A 19,190-nucleotide genomic window follows, 5' to 3' on the forward strand; every position below is an offset into this window, starting at 1 on the left:
AATTAAATCGTCCAATTGATGGCATTGTAACTATAGTTAAATTTCATAAAGGTGGGTTCACACGAAGCAAACTATTGCGCGCAATAGAAGATCACGCCTACTTCAGGAAAATCACGTAACTGCTACGGGACAATGGCAAATGGTTGTCCCGTCGGGACAACTATTAGTCATTGTCCCATCGACGTTGTCTCAACTGTTCACACGGGGACAATACAGGGACAATAGCAGAGAGACAACAATTTCGCGCAACTGTTAGCCTCGTGTGAACTTACCTTAAGAAATTGTCAAAAATCTCTGAACAACAACAGTTTCAAAATAGTTAAAAGAAATATAAATCTTTTCCTTGAAATTAAAATAAAACATATTTTTGCTTTCAGCAAACCTAACAATAGAATCCTTAATCTAAATTCTTAAATGATGCTGCTACATGATATTCCGTAACATTGCCGTTGCTGATTCTTAATATGTACTTTCACCTCTAATTTAGAATATTTTTTTTAATTATTATTATTTATCCACAACTTGAGATAAAAATGAAATTTGAATTAAATATATAAAGAGAATTTCTTTAGTTTTTCTTTTTAAATTTTATTTTTATTTTTCAAGCTAGGTATATGTATTTTAATGAAAATGTGACCTATATGTATTTTAATGAAAATGTGGCGAAAAAAATAACTTTCAAAATATTAAAAGTTAAGAAAATGGTTAATCTTTCGAAACCATATTATTTTTAAATTTGGTTTAATATATGAATAATTAAATTCTAGCTGAAATGCTAGTAAAATGCAATTTTAGATGAGAAGTTTTGGATAATAAAAGAAGAAAAACTTGAAAAAGGATAATCTAAATGAGGTATTCATATTAAAATATTAACTAAACGGAGCCTATTAACCAATCTCAAAGATAAATGTAATACAGCATACCATTTAGGTAACTTTTTCAAGTGTTGAGCTATGATCTTACGTCCTTTGTTCTCCTGCAAGAGGTGTAATGAAAATAAAAATTTAATTGGCACAGATATTTTATAAGGTCTGGGAGGTGTGAATCGATTCCAAGAAGACGATGCATTTTTCATATACTATGCCATTGAACTCTTGCATCCGTAAAATTTTATTTTAGATGATGTAAGCGGATTCATTTTTATTTTCTCATATATGAAGTGCAGACAAAGTATTGTAATCGTCAAAAAAAATTGTACTAGAGATTTTGAAGAATTTCCATATTTTATACCTCTCTGAGATGGAAAAACATGATTTTCAAAAATGCTTGTCTATCTGTGACAAAGATAATTCAAAAACAAAAACGCTTTAGGCTAGATGAATGAAATTTGGTATATAGTTTTTACACCAAATTCGTAGGATTCAATCAAATTTTGAATAAAGCCTATTCAGAAGAAATCTGTCTGTCCCTCTGTTCGAATATTAGCTAATACGATAACTACAAAACGAAGAAAATTCGATGGATAAAATTCCCTACAGAGATCTAACATCATAGTATAAATGCTTATCAAAATTTTACCCAATTCCAGTAAGGATTGGCCGTCTGTCAGTCTACATTTTTAGATACATGTTAATGTTATAATTCAGATAAATAATGACTTAAATATATCAAATTTGGTATGTGATTTTGTGACTACAATCTCGTGTCTTTGTCTAATTTCATTTTTATTGGTTGGGAAAGATGCGCCTAAAACATTAATTCGATTTTCAAATACTATTGCTAAAACAGTTGCCAAGAGTGATACGATAGATTCAACAAAAATGCTGAATTCCCTCCAAAGTTTAATATTTCGTTACTATTGCACTCCTATGCCATGAAAGGGGTCTTTGCTTTACCCAAAGACAACAATTTTTTGCGGTGGGTAAGGGATGACACTTTTATTCGAAAGTATCTGAGAAAGTTTTGGGGAGACTACTCGCTCTGGTTGTAATATAAGTTTGACATCGATTTCACTGGAAATCTTCTAATTTCGAAAATTTTTCCCCCCTGTAAACAAAATAATAATAAATATGAGGAAGGGAGAAAAAAAAATTCAAATGTATAATAAAAGAGAAAAAGCGTTTAATATGATTTTTGCACATGTTAGATTTAACCTGAACTGTAATAGATCTAATGTTAGCTTGTTTATTAACTGTTTATACTTGAAAATTATTACATATGAAGTAATCAATTTTCTTACAGGTATTTAATGTTGTGGAGTGGAAACTTAATAGTCATTTGGAGCTTAAACTCCTTTTTAAGAAAGCGAAACTGGGGTCATGTACTACCAAATTTAGAAATTTTTAACTGAGTTACAAAGTGAAGAATGGAGGTTTTATTGCCTTGACATCGCTTTTTTAAATTAAGGGAATAATAGTAATCTCTTTTCTTTATTAAAGAAAATTAATGAATACTGATTTGATATTACATGAAATACAAGCAATACTTGTCCAAAATTTTAATAAGAAATAAAGTTTTAGAAAAGTTTTAAAACTATGAGTCTTGCTTAACATAATCTAATTAAAAGCACCACTATAATACTTTAAATAAGGAATGGAATCAGGCAGAGGCTGATATTTATTTTTACATCTAAACTTTAAAATGCACATGGAAGAAGGGAATAGTTTCATTCGTAATTCCAGATTAAAAGGATTAAACCTCAACGATCAGCAAAATAACAAACAATTAAATAGGATAAAATATGCTTTATATATAGTAACAAATGAGCGAAGTTTTATTTTTACGAGCTATTGAATAAAGTAAGAAAATAAAGTCACTCATGAAGAAAAATGATTTCAGAGTAATTTGATAATAATATAAAAAATTAAAAACACCCTATATTTAAAATAATAGGTCAAATATTTTCAATCCCATTTTTGCAAACTATTGAATAATACGACTAATCCCATATTACATTATCTGGTCCTTGCATCATATAACTCAGATATATAAACAAACAAAAATATGTAATTGAATATCACAAATATTCTGTTAAAAATCTTTTTGCGCATGTAACTGAATAACAAAATGAATAAAATGTAAAATTTCAGGAAACTCTCTCTTTTATAAAAATGCTTTTTAAACAAATTCTTCATATTTTGCATTTTGAGTCCTTCTTCAAAGAGGGGAGATGTCAAAAGTGACTGTTTTTTTTTTTTCTTTTCCCTATAGTAATTTTAACAGCCGATATATTTATCTCTAACTGATTCAATTCAAAATTAAATTTACTTAAAAGAACATACAATTTAATTAAAGAAAAAGAATTGCAGAAAAATTCTGGACGAGATTCAAATAAGTTCATTTCCAGCATCAATGTATTTTGGTAATAAATCCATGTTTCCCAGTTTTTTAAAAGTATTCAAATTTAAGCAAATACTTTTATTTTAGCCACAATATTGAGAAAATTCCTCAGGCTAACTGTCTTTTCTTTTATTCCGTTGTTGATACTTTTGTAATTAATAAAAATTATCACCAATTTATAGTTTAACTATCAAGAATTCTGAAAAACCTATTTGCTTTAAAACACACATTTCTTTTAATCGTTTTATTTTTTGTGAAAATTCTCAATCATTTTTGTTGTTTAAGTATCAAGAATTCTAAAAAATCGATTTGCTTTTATAACGCACATTACTTTTTGCTTCTTTATTTTTTTACTGACTAATTAAAACGTAAATATCTGACTGTCTTATTAATTTTTTTTAGTTTATATACTATAAAGAATAAATAAATGTTATTGCTACCTATGAATATTTCTGATCCTAATAAATTTAATAAATATACAGTGTCTCACAAAAGTGATGGGACACTTATGCTTTACAAAAGGAAACTGTAATAAAATAAATTTAAAAAACATGTACAAATTTTTTGTGGGTATGTTTCATACTTAAATTTAGTAACAATTATTACATAACATACATACTGTCAAAATATTAAAATATTAATTTAATAAAAATACAATTGTTTAGAACGGAGCAAAAAATGGCTCACATAAGTGATGGGACACCATTACATATGCAACAAAAATCGTCTAAAATAAGCAATAAAAATATTTTTGGTGGTTTTATTTTTACTCAAAAGCAATTGGCAATAATTTATAAAATCTTCTGCAATATTTCTCTCCAGTTGGTTTTGGAATTTTTCTGTTTTTTAGCTCTGGGCAGCCATGAAGGCTAAACGAAAAGAAACTTCGCCTGAAATTCGAAAATGAGTTATTAATTTGCATATTGAAAGTGTAAAATCTATTAGAGAAACTGCTGAAACAGTTAACTTGAGTCATTCAACAGTTTTCAATATCATTAAACGATATAAAAAGAATCATATTATTCAGGATAAAAGAAGACCTGGCCGACCATCAAAGCTATCCAATGGAATAAAGCGAATTATCGTTCGAAATATTAAAAAAAAAAAAAAAAAAAAAAAAAATCCAAGAAAGAGTGCTTTTAAAGTTGCTGCTGATTTACAAGAATTATATGGAATAATTGTTAATTCTGAGACTATTAGAAGGGTAATTCGATCTGCTGGATATCACGGTAGAGTAGCCATGAAAAAATTCTTCGTAAGTGAAAAGAATAGAAAACTCAGACTAGCTTTCGCAAAATCCAACATAAGTAAGAATTCTGATTACTGGAATAAAGTTATATTTGCTGATGAGGGTAAATTTAATATATTTGGTTCTGACGGTAGAATCTTGGTGTGGAGAAAATCCAGGGAAGAATTTCACAAACAGAACTTGGTGCCAACAGTAAAACGTGGTGGAGGAGAAGTTATGGTATGGGGGTGTATGTCGTCCGCTGGAGTTGGTAATCTTGTTTTTATTGACAGTATAATGGATCAGTACAAGTATATTGGCATTTTAAAGTAAAATTTGAAATCTTCAGCACGAAAATTGAACCTTCATAACGATTTTAAATTCTACCAGGACAATGACCTCAAGCACACTGCTTTGAACGTTTGACTCTGGCTGCTGTATAACTGTCCTGAAATAATAAAAACACCACCACAATCTCCAGCCTTAAATCCCATAGGGAATTTTTGGCAAGAATTAGAATCAAGAATTCGCAACACATCATTTCTTCAAAACAACAATTAAAATCGGTACTTCAAGAAGAATAGGATAAAATCACTCCAGAAATCACAAAAAAAAAAAAAAAAAAAAAAAAAAAAAATAGTCGAATCCATCCCAAGAAGATTAAATCATGTATTAAAAGTAAAAGGAAATTCAACAAATTATTAAAACCTTTTAAAAAGTAAAATTTTTGGATAAATATTTGATGAAAAAGTAAGTGTCCCATCACTTATGTGAGCCATTTTTTGCTCCGTTCTAAACAATTGTATTTTTATTAAATTAATATTTTAATATTTTGACAAAATGTATGTTATGTAATAATTGTTACTAACTTTAAATATGAAACACACTCAAAAAATTTTTGTACGTGTTTATTTATTTATTTTATTACAGTTTCCTTTTGTAAAGCACAAGTGTCCCATCACTTTTGTGAGACACTGTACTTTTATAAATGTATTAACTAATTTCAACTTGTACTTTTTAATATTTAATTTTGATTGTTATTATTAGTATGGTATGATTTCTTGCTTTATTTTTAGTAACTATGGCCGGTTGCGGTCAAAATTTACAATTCTCTCTATTAGGAGAAAAAATTAGCTTGATGTGCTGTGTGTATGTTCATTTTCGTCTTCTTTTTTTCCTTCCTAATAAAAAGAAACAAAGACAGGGGGACGAAAGTAATGTTCTAAAAGTACTTTTGAATCTTTTTATTTTCTAAATTCGAAAAGATTCCTCTTTCACTATTATTTCTTTTGACAATATTCTGTTAAAGCAAAATGAATCTTTTAGAGAGAGGGAAAAATTTAATTTTATGGCCAATGAAATTAAACCATGTTTTGCTGTAAGTTTTAAGATAGAGAATACAAATAAAATCGGAAAAAAAAATCAACTTTCTCACATTGAAGCTTTTTTATGGACTGGAAAATTATTACATGCAATGTTAGAAAAAATATAACCTAAGAAATGAATCTGCTTTCTTGAGATTTAATTATTGCAAAAAATATACATGTAACGTATCGATTACTTAGAAGATTCAATAGCTTATTTAACGTCTTCTTGTCTTCATTGTAGCGCCATCTATTAGCAAGAACGTAACCTAATAGGTGATTATTTTATAAATATTATATCACTTATTATTTTCATTTCGTTATTTACATCTATTTAATTTTGTTGGATTTAAAAAAAAATAAATTTCTGATATCTATGCAATTGAAACATTTTTGGAAAGAAAAAGAAAATTTTTGATTTTGAATAAGGAAATATTCATGTCTGAATGCATTTCAAAATTGCTTAATCCCTGATTCGTGGCGCCATCTGTAAAAATTTCAGAGTAAAAACTAGCGCTATTTTTTATTCATTATTTATATTTTCGTATTTTACCATTGAAATTTGTAATGATACACGAATTTGCGTCTTTTCATAAGCGAAAACTCCTACAAGTCTTTTCTCTATTTCTTCATAGCTACCAGATTCAGTGATTCGAAAATCTATAGCAAAAGAAAATGGACATATTTTTTTTTATTCTATTGAAAAGCGATTGTTGAACGGGTTTAAGAAATGCCGAAAAAGACATACAAATTGTTTGCGGAATGGCTGAAATTTATTTGGGAATGATTTTTTTAAAATTTTAGTTTTTATTGAATTTAAGCAAAATTTTCAGTGTATGTTATAATTTCCTGTTTGAGAGTTATTTCACATAAAGATATTTACATATAAACATTTATACATATCACATATAAACATTTATACATTCACTCTAATAGATAGAAAAGTAATCTGAAAATTAATTACTATAAAACTGATTAAATATGTTGCACCTCTTCTCCATATTGTTTAAATTAGATTTATTTTAAAAGTGCTAGAAACATGATTAACAATTAATTTTAAACGATGTTAAAAATAAGTAAAAAAAAAAAAAAAGATTATCATTAAAAGTAACGCAGAAATAATCAGAAAAAATGTTAGTTAAATTTCTATTGTAAAAATTGGAATAAAATTTAAAAAGATATTTGAAGCAAAAATAAGATATATTTCCATCCGTAAATGAACTATTCTTACCGTTACGAGGGGCAATTGTAGATAGATTTAAAACAGTAGATTCAAGACTGAAATTAATGCAATTCGCTTTTTTTCCTATAATCACGAATTGACTCCATTATTTAATTTTGAAACTCTTTATAGTATTGTTTTGGATGTCTAGTACACATTTCGAATTAATAAATTTAATATTAGTAATTGTAATTTATTATTATTATTTTTCTTTCTGTGTTGTGTGTTTTTCTGATCAATTTAAACTTACGATATTCAAACTTTGCTGCAATTTATTTTTAAACACTTTTTTTTAATTAATTTGTTTAATATTTGTAAAGTTTTGAAATTTATTTTCAATTTTTCACACACTTCAACATGTTTTAGAGTTTCAAAATTTTGTATACTTATGCATTTATGATAGTTTGTCATTTTGATACTTTTCAAAACTTAATTATCAGCTAATTGAAAAATGTAATTGTGTTTTGATTTAATACAAGTGGAGCCACCTCTATTAAATCAACAGCCTTAACCCGGAAGTAGGATCAGACCAAATCTTGTGGAGGTCCTTAGACAAGTTCAGGAAGTTCCGTTCCTTCCTTTAATAATTCTTTACAGTTCCTTCCTTAATAATCAATATTAATAATTAAAACTGCTTAGCATATCTATATTGATATGTTTTTATGTTATATATTATGTAGTTTTAACTGATTATACAGATACAAACAATTAAATGATAATATTTGACAAACTGATGTAACAAGGCATTTAATTGAGGGTTACCTTCAAGAAAGTTAGTTTCACTATTTCGCGTGAAAAAAAAAATTATACGAGATTGCAGAACATTATTGCACTTTTTTTAAACTTTATCAATCTTTAAACTCTGATTAAAAGTTAAGTCTAGTGAATCAATTAGCCAAACTCAAAAATGTAGGCTTCAGCTATTAGTAAACGATCTTAAAAATACTGAAAAAATTTAGAATAATATTCAGAAATTTAAAAATGCCACCATTTTTATTTGAGTATATGGGTCAGTTGCAGTATATGAGCGTTTTAAATCAAATGAAAGCATACAATTTTTCCTGAAAATATCACACATACATAAAATAATCAAAGTCTTGGAGATCTCTCAACTTTTAAAGTTTGAAGACAACTAACTACTCTGCATATTTGATAATTGGGACCTTCTTGGTAAGTATCTGAGAAAAGTTATTTTCAGGGTTCATTAATATTTATAATAAGGATTTATAAATTAAAAAATAGAAATCATTAATATAAAAATATTAACTAATAAATATATATTTTCAAAAACTGTTATTATAACATTTAAGGTGTATCACATCATCATTGTAATAAAAAAAGACAAACACAAAATTGTTTTATTTTTTGGTGGGGGGTGGGGAGGTTCTATCATCCAAGACACGGCTACCGTTTTGCGCTGTTCCAGGTTAACAAAAGTAGCAAAAGAAAACAAGGCTATAGGTTAACTGCGAGGAATTTGCGATTGCATAATTTGTTAAAACTTCCGTTGAGGGCGTCCCGCGGTAAGGAACACAGCGACCCTTCACTGGGCAGGGGCCCGGCTCCAAACAAATAGTGTCGGAAGGTTGTAAATAAGGCCCTACATTAACACCCACGGAGCCGTTACACCGAGGGTCAGGTAATCTTTAAGGTTTCAAGCTCACTCACTGAAGGCGATTGAATATTTAAAAAGGGACCGTCCACTCATGAAACTAGCGTGTTTATAGATCGGTACTTTGATGATAAGTGTTGTTTTGACAATTTAAAACATAGAGTATATATTAAATCACCCATGAAAAAAGCTAACGAGGAAGATTTATTGCTTTATGTTTTGAAACTAAAAAACAAAATTCATTTTAACTTTAATCATTTCATTAAAATTGGCTGAGCGTAGAATTAATTTTTTTTATCATATTATTATACATAAAGAACAATATCAATTTTTTTTTAACCAGATTCGAATCACATCATATTCGATTCATATTGTGAAAATGTTTTAGTCTCGATTCGTCTGTCTGAAAAATATTATTGCAAAATATATTAAAATAATTAAATTTTTAAATCAGAGAAAAAAATTCTATGAAAATAAAATTCATATTACTGAAAAGCACATTTCTGAAAAGTCGATTTTATGCAATAATGTGATTTGAAGTCATTGGGTAAAAAACGTTAAAATTTCGATAAACTTTTAATTAAAAATCCAATTAAAATTTTGAAAAATGTCTTAGTAGTCATCTGCAGTCCAAGATGTAACTATGGATCAAATCTGACATTCTAAATCCAAAGATCGGCTTTGTAGAGTAATTTCAACAATTTTTTCATTGTGCTGTAAATCGCAATTTACGAATAGTTTAGTAGCTTATAAGCATTATCATGCTAAAATCTTTAAAGCCAGCTAAAGGGGGCATAGCTGACATATTTAAAAATGCATTTCTAAGTCAAAATATAAAAAAGTGATATAAAAAAAATTATTATAGAGCACAGCAGAAATAAAAGAATTCATCAGATGAAATATACGCATAACTATAAGGGAAAAAACCCAAATATAGCCAATTTGAAGCCTCTATTTTACGTTGAGAACTAATATAGTATAATAAGAGTTAATGAATTTTGATTAACTGTATAGCAGACTGTATTTTGAAACGAAGAATTTTATAAATAAGCAGGTGGTTCGATGCCACCGGAATGAAGATCATCAGCATAATTATTTACAATGATATTTTTTTTTACTAATAGATGAACACGAATAAGAACAATCATTATATGGAATTATTTTTCTAATTCTCTAATTTCAAAAGAAATAATTTCAGAATAGGAATCTGCAATAGTTCTAGTCAATTATTTAGCCTATTATCTAAAAATTAACTGAATGACAATTTAAAAATATTATTTTAAGATTCTTACTTTTTGTTCGTTGCATTATTTTTACTTTAAAAAAAAGTATTCCTAATATCGCCTTTGCCTAAAATGAGTTGAAATAAAGTTTAATTTATTTTATAATCCTACTTTCTTCATTAAATAAAAAAATCATTAAATCTTGAAGTAATATAATACAAATTTAGTGTATATTACAGTTGACGTACCTCCTTAATACTTTTTCTAAATACAACAAATATATAAAGAAAGGAACACATTTAAAGGAACTGTAAAGATTAAAGAAAGAAAGATTTAAAGGAACGCATAGCCTCTAATAGGCACTTTAGTCCATTATTCACGTACAGGTATGAAATTTTTTCATATGAAATTTCCGAATGAAATAGGCACATGTATTAAAATCAAATAAAGAACTCCGTAAAACGAAATAGATTATTTTTAAAACTTAAAGATTTTATCATCTTTAAAATTTTTTACATATTCCTGGCGACTTAATTTTTAATTTTTCTGTTATTTTTTCCTTAATGACAGTCATAAATTTATTTGGAACAAAATGGTATATTTGTATAATTTTGCAATTAAATGTTAGTTTTTAAAAAATATTTTTATGCACGCTCACTAAATTTTCCCAAGAATTTTCTTTTAAAACTAAAACTGACTTTTAACTATCTAAAAAAACACCTCTAAACATAAAATGCATACTCTGTGTTCTTTTAATGATTAACCGAAATATTTATTATCAATTTTATTTAATTTCACAAAAATTAAGGCACCTGAAATATTTCAAAGATATTTAAATCTAATAGAATGACATTTTGAGAAAAGTCATTGAAATATATTTTTTAAAATCTAAGCTATATTATGATGCTATTTTAATTGAACATAAACATGTATTTTGGTGATAAAAAATAAAAATAAAAATAAGCTATTTCTTCCCTTTCCTCATTGCATTTTTCGTGAGATCATTTGTTACATGTCGCACATTTTAACTAAGCTGCTCAACGACAAATGTTTGAATCTGTCACAAATTTAATATTGCGTGTCATTGTTTTTTTTTTTTTTTTTTTTTTTGTCGGTATTTCAACTGACGTTATCGTCATTTGATCGGATGCTTTTTAACTTCTAAAAAGGAAACTCCTTTTTTTTTTAAAAATTTTTAAAACAACTTTGCCTGGTTTCTTTTTTCAGTAGCTGACAAACTTCCAGGTGGTATTGCTTCTCCGCCCCCCCCTTTTTTTCCCCCAAAGATTAGAACACTTTTGAAAAAAAAAAAAAAATCACCTGCAAGACCAGTAGATTTTGATCGAAAGTGATAGAGAAAGAAGTACCAGGATAGTTAATGGACGAATGTCTTTTGAAAGTATAGCAGACGTTGGACTGTGAGATTGCCGTATGACAGAATCTGACATTTCAAGATTTCTTACTATTTGCTGCAGATTATCAATGTTGAATCTGTAAAAATATTAGAATTAAAAGAAAGAATCTCAATCGTCTTAAAACCTTCCACAGTGGCTTCCATTGTAGCTTTTCTTGCATAGTCTTTTTCAACCAGTTCTACTATTTGATAAACTGTTAAAATTCTGTGAACATGCTTAACCAGCCAATTTCCATTTCTTGAGCCTTGAAGATTTTGAATACCTTCATAACTGTTTCTTCTTTTGTTGCATACGATTTAAATAATGAAGGGACATACATATCAGAAATAAGAATTTTCGAAAGCGAAGTCATTCACATTAATGTCGGTGACTATAGGATTCTCTTTTGTAGGTTTACGTTTGCAATAAAATGATTTATCTTTTTTTAAAGAGATATGATTAAATCTACACTGCAGGATGACATTCTAAAATGCTATGTCCAAGACAAGTTAACGAGTTCGTACATCCTTTTTCTGGGGAACATAATAGTTGGTGGCACAAACTTAACAGAAGCTCATACAATATTATGATAGCTACAAGGTAACTATGGTCTGTCGAAGAATATTTATGGATACGTTTCCCTTTTTAGGGAAATGAGTGTTGTATATTGATTACCCACGTTTCATTAACATTGAAATTTCGTATTGAAATGAAAGAAATCTCATTCTCTTAATTCAAAGTTACTCGGCCTTTTTTTTTTTTTTTACATTTTTAAGCAGAAATTCCATATCTGAAGAAGCATTGAGGCTTTTTTAAAGGTGAAGCAGGTTTTCGAAAAAAGTTGAAGACGCTCTCTTTTCCTATACTTTTTTCCCCCCATAAAACAAGTGATGCAAATTATTTCTAATAATAAGTTGAAATAATTGAAAGTCCATAACATGCTTTATTTACTTATAAACATCATTCAACCAAGTGACCTTCTACATTTAGAGTTAAAACAGGTACTTTGTTTGGTAGCATATAAGGTAATTTTTGTGATTTATCTTTAGGTTATTTTAGGTAATCTTTTAACGTTAACAATTTAATTTGATAATAAAGAAAGTCATGCTGTGTATTATCGGACCCTTTTAAGAAGTTGTGATCATAGTCATAATATTTATTTAATAATAATTGCCACACATTATGAAGATTTAACTTTAAAAACTATTATTTTCATTCTATATTATGAAATTCTGCTTCTGATTCTGTAATTTTTTAAAAATTTAATGGAGATATGTCTATTTTAAGATGCCATGTGCGGATTAATCTTTTTAGGAATCTTTAAGCAATAGAAAATTTGAATATCTCTTTCAGTGTCTATAGACAGATTTTTTTAAGTAGTTTTAGTTTAATATATATGCAAGCAGTTTTTAAATAACATATATTATAAAAAGCTGAATCAACGAAACTATTAATTGCGGGCCACCATTAGGATAGTTGGCTTCAGTAATTTAAAAGTAATTAGGAACAGCTAGCCATCTGAAATAAAATTGAATTTGGAAACATGAAAAATAATTCCAAAGCTAATATTTTGAGACTTAAAGGATTCTTAATTTTAATTTGAATATATTTGGGTGCATGCTCTAAGTAAATCAAATCAAAGAGCTTTGAAGTTGCATCGGAAGGCCCATACGCATCTCAAGAATGGGAAGGCCTAAGCCGTTGCCTGCTTTCCTAATTGATAATCCGGTCCATTAGGATGTATATATGATTCATATTACGTCATTCAACGTTAATGAAGTCACCAACATGGTATTGTCAATTGAAGAAGTCACTGACCATAAAATATCAGAACACATTATCCAGTATTTTTTACTTTTTGTACTTTCTTGTATACGTAGTACAGAGAAAGTATAGTAATCGTCAAAAAATTCAAAATCGAGATTTTGACGAATCTCCACGTTTTAGACCTCCTTGTGTTCGCAAAAACATATTTTTAGAAAATGTCTGTCTGTCTGTGACAAAAAGAAATGAAAAGTGCTTTGAGCCAGATTATTGAAATTTGGTGTACGGACTTTACATCAAATTTGCAAATTTCCATCAAATTTTGAGTAAAACCCGTTCAGAGGAAATTCGTCTGTCTGGTTATTCGAATATAAGTTAACTTCGTAATTAAAATACAAAAAGAGCTAGATAGATAAAATTCGGTATATAGATTTAGCATCTATAGCATAGGCACCTGTCAAAGTTTGAGACAAAACCAACAAAGAGTTGACTGCTGTCGACTTTTACTTTCAGAAACATATTAATACGATAATTCAAAAACGCAGTGACTTAAATATATCAAGTTTGGTATTAGATTTTGTGATTACAAGTCCAGTTTTATGTCAAATTTTTGCTTGAATCGGTATATAAAAACACGTCTAAAGTACAAATTCTATTATTTGGATATTATTAACGCATGCGAGGGATTCATCTCAAAATAGCTGTAAAAAGATGACACGATAGATTCAGTAAAAATTCGAAATTCACGCCAAAAGTTAATATTTCGTAATATTGTACGCCAATGCCAATGCCAATGTAAGGTGTTTTCTAGCATGACAAATGTATTAGAAAGTATGCTAGAAAGTTTTGGGAAGATTACTCCCTCTGGTTTAATATGAAGAAGAAAGATAAGTATATATACCCAATAGATATATAATATCCAATGGAAAAAAGATAAGTATATATACCCAATATAACTATAATTTATATATACCCAAAGAGAAAATTTCGATCTTAAGATTTGGATGAAGATAAAAAAAGTTTTAAATATTTCAAATCCTTGAAAAGACTTTTGGATTAATGTCTATCTGTCTGTGAACATGATAGCTAATAACGGAATAATATACAATAATTCAACTATGCGATTGAATTAAGATATACGGTCTTAGGATTAAGATTATAGATGCTTTTCAAAATTGTATGAAGTCGGTCTAAGGAGGAGTCTGGGACTTAATCCAACTTTGAGTATGGTAAATCCGTAGCAAAATATAGAACCAAACTGATGAACATAAAAGAAGATTTAAAAAAAAAAAAAATGCTTACTCGAATCTGTTAATATTTACGGTATTAAGCACAAGGCGAGTCTTATTGCGCAAGTACACGAAAAATGTGCCAGAGAATCTATCGCTGGCTTTAATTTGTCCCAGAGCATTCCAATAAGCAGCGGATTCCTGCAATTTCTGCCGATCCCTTGTTTGTGAGGTACAACTTGGACCACACAGAAGGGCCATACTGCTCCGGTCCTCCATCGCTTCCAGCGGGAAAAAAACATACCTCCTCGGTCTCAATTATAAAGATACAAGACTGCTGCAGACAAGCGATGCTTTTCGATCCCTACTGCTGCGAACTAATTACTGAAGATGACCTTACAAAATAAGGATGGACACTACAGGATAATTTTATTTCTTCTGCTTCCCCTTCCCTTCTTTCTTTTTTTTCAAGTCACTGATTTCTTGGAAAAAAATAAAAAAGGAGTAGAGCTTCTTTCTTTCTTTATTTTTTAATCTTTTAGTTTTGAAGGTGGCATTGAAATTTTTTTTCTTGAACGAAGCTCTTATGAACATTAGCGCTTTAATGCTTTAATGAAAGCATTGGAAATCTAAAATGCAATTACTCACAGTGAGTTTTTTCTTTTCCTTTTTGTACTTCCTTGAAAAACCTTCGTCAGTGGTCTTTCCATAACTTTCTCGCCTAATCTCTAATAAACTTTTCTGGCCAAAGAACGCCTTTCATGGCATTGGCATACAATAGTTACGAAATATTAATGAGGTTAATAGAAACCGAAAGTCGAATTTGTGATTTAGACACATTTTTCTCTATCAATTGAAACAAAAATTGACACAATTGTAGATACAAATTTGTAGGTACAAATTCTCAGACTAAATTTGATATATTTAAGACATTGCGTTTTTAAATTATCGTGTTAATATGTTCTGATCAACAGACAGTCAACGCTTTATTGATTTTTGTTTCAAAATTTGACAGGTGTCTATACTATACATGTGAAATCTGCATAGGAAATTCTATCCATCTAACTTTATTCGTTTTGTTGTTATCCTATTAGCTAATATTCGAACAACAGGACAGACGGACTTCCTATGAATAAATTTTATGCAAAATTTGATAGAAATCTGCAACTTTGGTGTAAAGAGAGTTTACCAAATTTCAACCATCTAGCTCAAAGCGTTTTTGATTTATCTTTGTCACAGACCGACCGACATTTTCTAAAAATGTGCTTTCCAAACTCAGAAAGGTTTAAAACGTGGAGATTTGTCAAAATTTTGAGTTTGATTTTTTTTAACGATTACCATAATTTCTGTATATTCTTTTTTATACTACGTATAAAAGGAAAAAAAAAAAAAAAAACTGCTGCTAATTTTGATGAAATACTTATGTCAAAAATTTTACTAATTTCTGTCTTTCATTTCTCGTTAGAGAAGTGTACGAAAAGAAACTTATTGTTGTTGTTGTTTCTTATGGCACTTGCCATGGACAAGTCCGCTGTTCGAAGACAAGCGATTTAAGCTTGAGGGAGAGCGCCTCTTGTTTCTATAGTAGCGCCATCTAGGGCCAAGAGAACGACTTAGCTACACACACGTCACAACCCTTTTTACGGGGCGGACTTCATTCACGCAAACACAGACCGTAATTTAGACCTGAATCAGAGAACGATCATCCCTGATCCACTACCCCCAGTGGTATTACTCTCGACATAGAGGACTTTGTGACCACGACAGATTTAACGCGCGTCAGCTACCAACCAAGCACGCGGGGAATCTTCGGCCGGCGAGGTTCGAAATCGCAACCCAAAGGACGCGAATCCAACGCTCTACCAACCAGGCTATCCCGAACTAAGAAACTTATTAAATCTCCCAACGCCTCGAAATATTGATCAATCTCTGCATTTTAGTATTAACCTGAGATCGAAATACATCGATTTTACATTTCCGTATCATTTCATATCCTGTCGTGCCTCCATTTTCACTTGGACGTTTCTCAACTTGGTTAGAAATATATCAAAAATATAAATGTTTACTTTATTACTATCCATCTTGTCTTGATACCCATATATAAAATTGAAAAACTGAGGATTATTTTTATTTCAAATTTACTCCAATACATTCTTTTTCTTAATTTTCTTATCTTTAAAACCTAATAATTATTTTGAAAGAAGCTGAAGAATATATTTATAATTCAATAAATAATTTGAAATAATTGTAATTATTTTTCAAAGCTGAAAATAATATAAATGTGCTAGAAAAGGTTCCCATAACAGCATATGCAAATTACATCGCTACTATTCATCGCTTTGGAGGAGATCTTGTAAGTCATACAAATAGGGAGACTAACATTTGCTCTTCACTTTTCATACTAAAGTTGAACTCTAATAATCCGGACTCAATGACTGGATTATTAAAGTCTTACTGTATAAAGAAGACCGACACGGATAATCCAACATCCGAGTAATTGGACAGCTAAAAGGTTAGTTCTTAGTGGAATAAACAAAATTTGCTTAAAGTGTATTAATGACTACAAAAATATACTTATATGATATATTATTAGTATGATACTTATGTTTACTTTATATATTTTGTACACTAACATATTGTATCAAGTACGTACAAGTAATATTTCAAGTATCAAGTACTGAATTATTACATACAAATAAACATTCAGTACTTGACACCTGAACATATCAATTAAAGTCAGTTTGTTCAATACCTTTCTTCGCTTTAAATCGGATAGAATATAATTTTTTTCAAAGTTAATTTGAATATTGACCATCCGGGTGATTGAAATTCGAATAATCCGAGTTTTGCATTATATGGAAACCGAAATTGGTATGTTTTTATGAAACGCACCATGCTGGAATTGTTTTAAATCTTTTCATAAACGCATGGTACTTTTTTTTTTCAGAATTTCAAAATACTCTCACTTTTTATGATACTACATAACATAAATTGATTATTGAAAGCAATGCATTTATTAGAAGTTAAAAAAAACAAATATGAAGATTTCATACGAAACCAAGTATAATGAAGTAACAACTAATGGATTTGGCTGATTCTGATGCAAGTGACAAAAATTGCTCCAGTTCAGATATAAAGTTCATCACAGTATCTCCAAAGGCAAATAACAGAATGAATGATGTTTAGTTTGTTTAAAAACCTGACTAACTTTTAATTGTTTGATATAAATATCAAAATTTTTCATAAATTTAAATGGTTTAGTTTTCACTAAAATGAACCGTACTAGTTTATTCATAATGCAAAAAAAAAAAAAAAAAAACCCCAATAAATCATATTTTGCGAAATGAAACTCAATATTTCAATTCAATTTTCAACATAAAATGACATTTGTATTTATTCCTTCCACATTCAATGCATATAACAATAAAAATAAATAAAAAACATTTTGAGTATATTTTGAAAACTTAGTTCTATTATTTTTTATAAACCGTTTATCAATTAAAATTTGTATTAGATTCAAATTTTTGTCTGAAATTAAGTTTGATCCATAAAAATGTGAAGTAAGTCAGCCTTGTCAATTACATTTAAAGAAATAGTAGCATGTTTCGGAAATCTGTCCAAAAGTTTTCAGTTTTCAAAACGTTTTTTTTCGAACATTTATTTGAGCATGTAATTTGTTAATAATGATTAACAGAAAACTGTGTAAGAAAAGAATAGCCACGGAAAAAAAGAACAATAACATTGATTTTAAACAAATTGATAAATATTGGAGATGAAAATAAATTGATGAAGGGATTATAATTTCCTAGATAAAACGTTGAAAAAAATATGTACCCTAACTCAGCGTATATATATTCACAAATCAATTATTGAAATTTGTGAATTAATTTCTTTTTCAGAAAGTCAATACATATGTATATCAAATTGAATCCTTCGGAACACGCAATGCCTTCTAAAGAAACACGTGTTTTTAAACGAATAAAAAAGAATTTCATTTTTATTCGTTTATTCTTTTTTTTTTTTTAAAAAATCGAAATTCTGAAAGAACGTTTGATGCCGAATCACTTCCGCTGCAGGTGTGACATGCTCAGTGCTCATAACTGCACGGATAAAACTATCAGTAAAACGTGACATCACGTACAAGCCGGAAAGTTTATAAATACAATAAATAAACAAACACGAGTAGACCAGTTTCACCTTGAAATTTCTGAGCATCTGCTGAAGGCAGGTGGAGCGAATGCTCTTCAGACTTGTAGGAGTGATTACTCGCGCCAAAAAAGTAAATTATCTGTCGCCGAAATTATGAAAAATGATCGTCTGGACAGTGCAAAATGAGACTAATAACGGTCTGAAAGAAGTGAGAAAATTGAAGCATTTTAAATCAGTTTTATTAATGTGAAAATTGTACCATCTGAACTCATGAATTAGTTGTTTTAGTTTCTTATGGTAGTAGCTGTTCTTTCATCTTTCGTTTGGTTTAGTAGAACAATGGATGCAAAACTTATGGAGTGATTGCAAAAAATATTCTATTTCAATACAAGCTAAAATTTAAATAAAACTTTTAAAGTTTACATATTTGAAAAAAATAAATATTTTTACTTCCCCGTCTACAAAAAAGAAACATTGTAGTTGCCAAAAAAATACGAATTCGAAGATTTTATGAACCTCTACGTTTCAGATTTCCATGAATTCGAAAAATATATTTTAGGCATTGTGTCTGTCTGTTTGTGAACACGATAATTTAAAAATGCTGTGAGCCAGACAAATGAAATTTGGTATGTGTTATTTATACTAAATTTATGGATTTTAATAAATTTTGATCGATATTCATTAACAGGAAGTCTGACTATCGCTCTGTTTGTTTGTGAGCATTAT

This window comes from Argiope bruennichi, chromosome 8, assembly GCF_947563725.1.
Source record: "Argiope bruennichi chromosome 8, qqArgBrue1.1, whole genome shotgun sequence".
Lineage (NCBI taxonomy): Eukaryota > Metazoa > Arthropoda > Arachnida > Araneae > Araneidae > Argiope > Argiope bruennichi.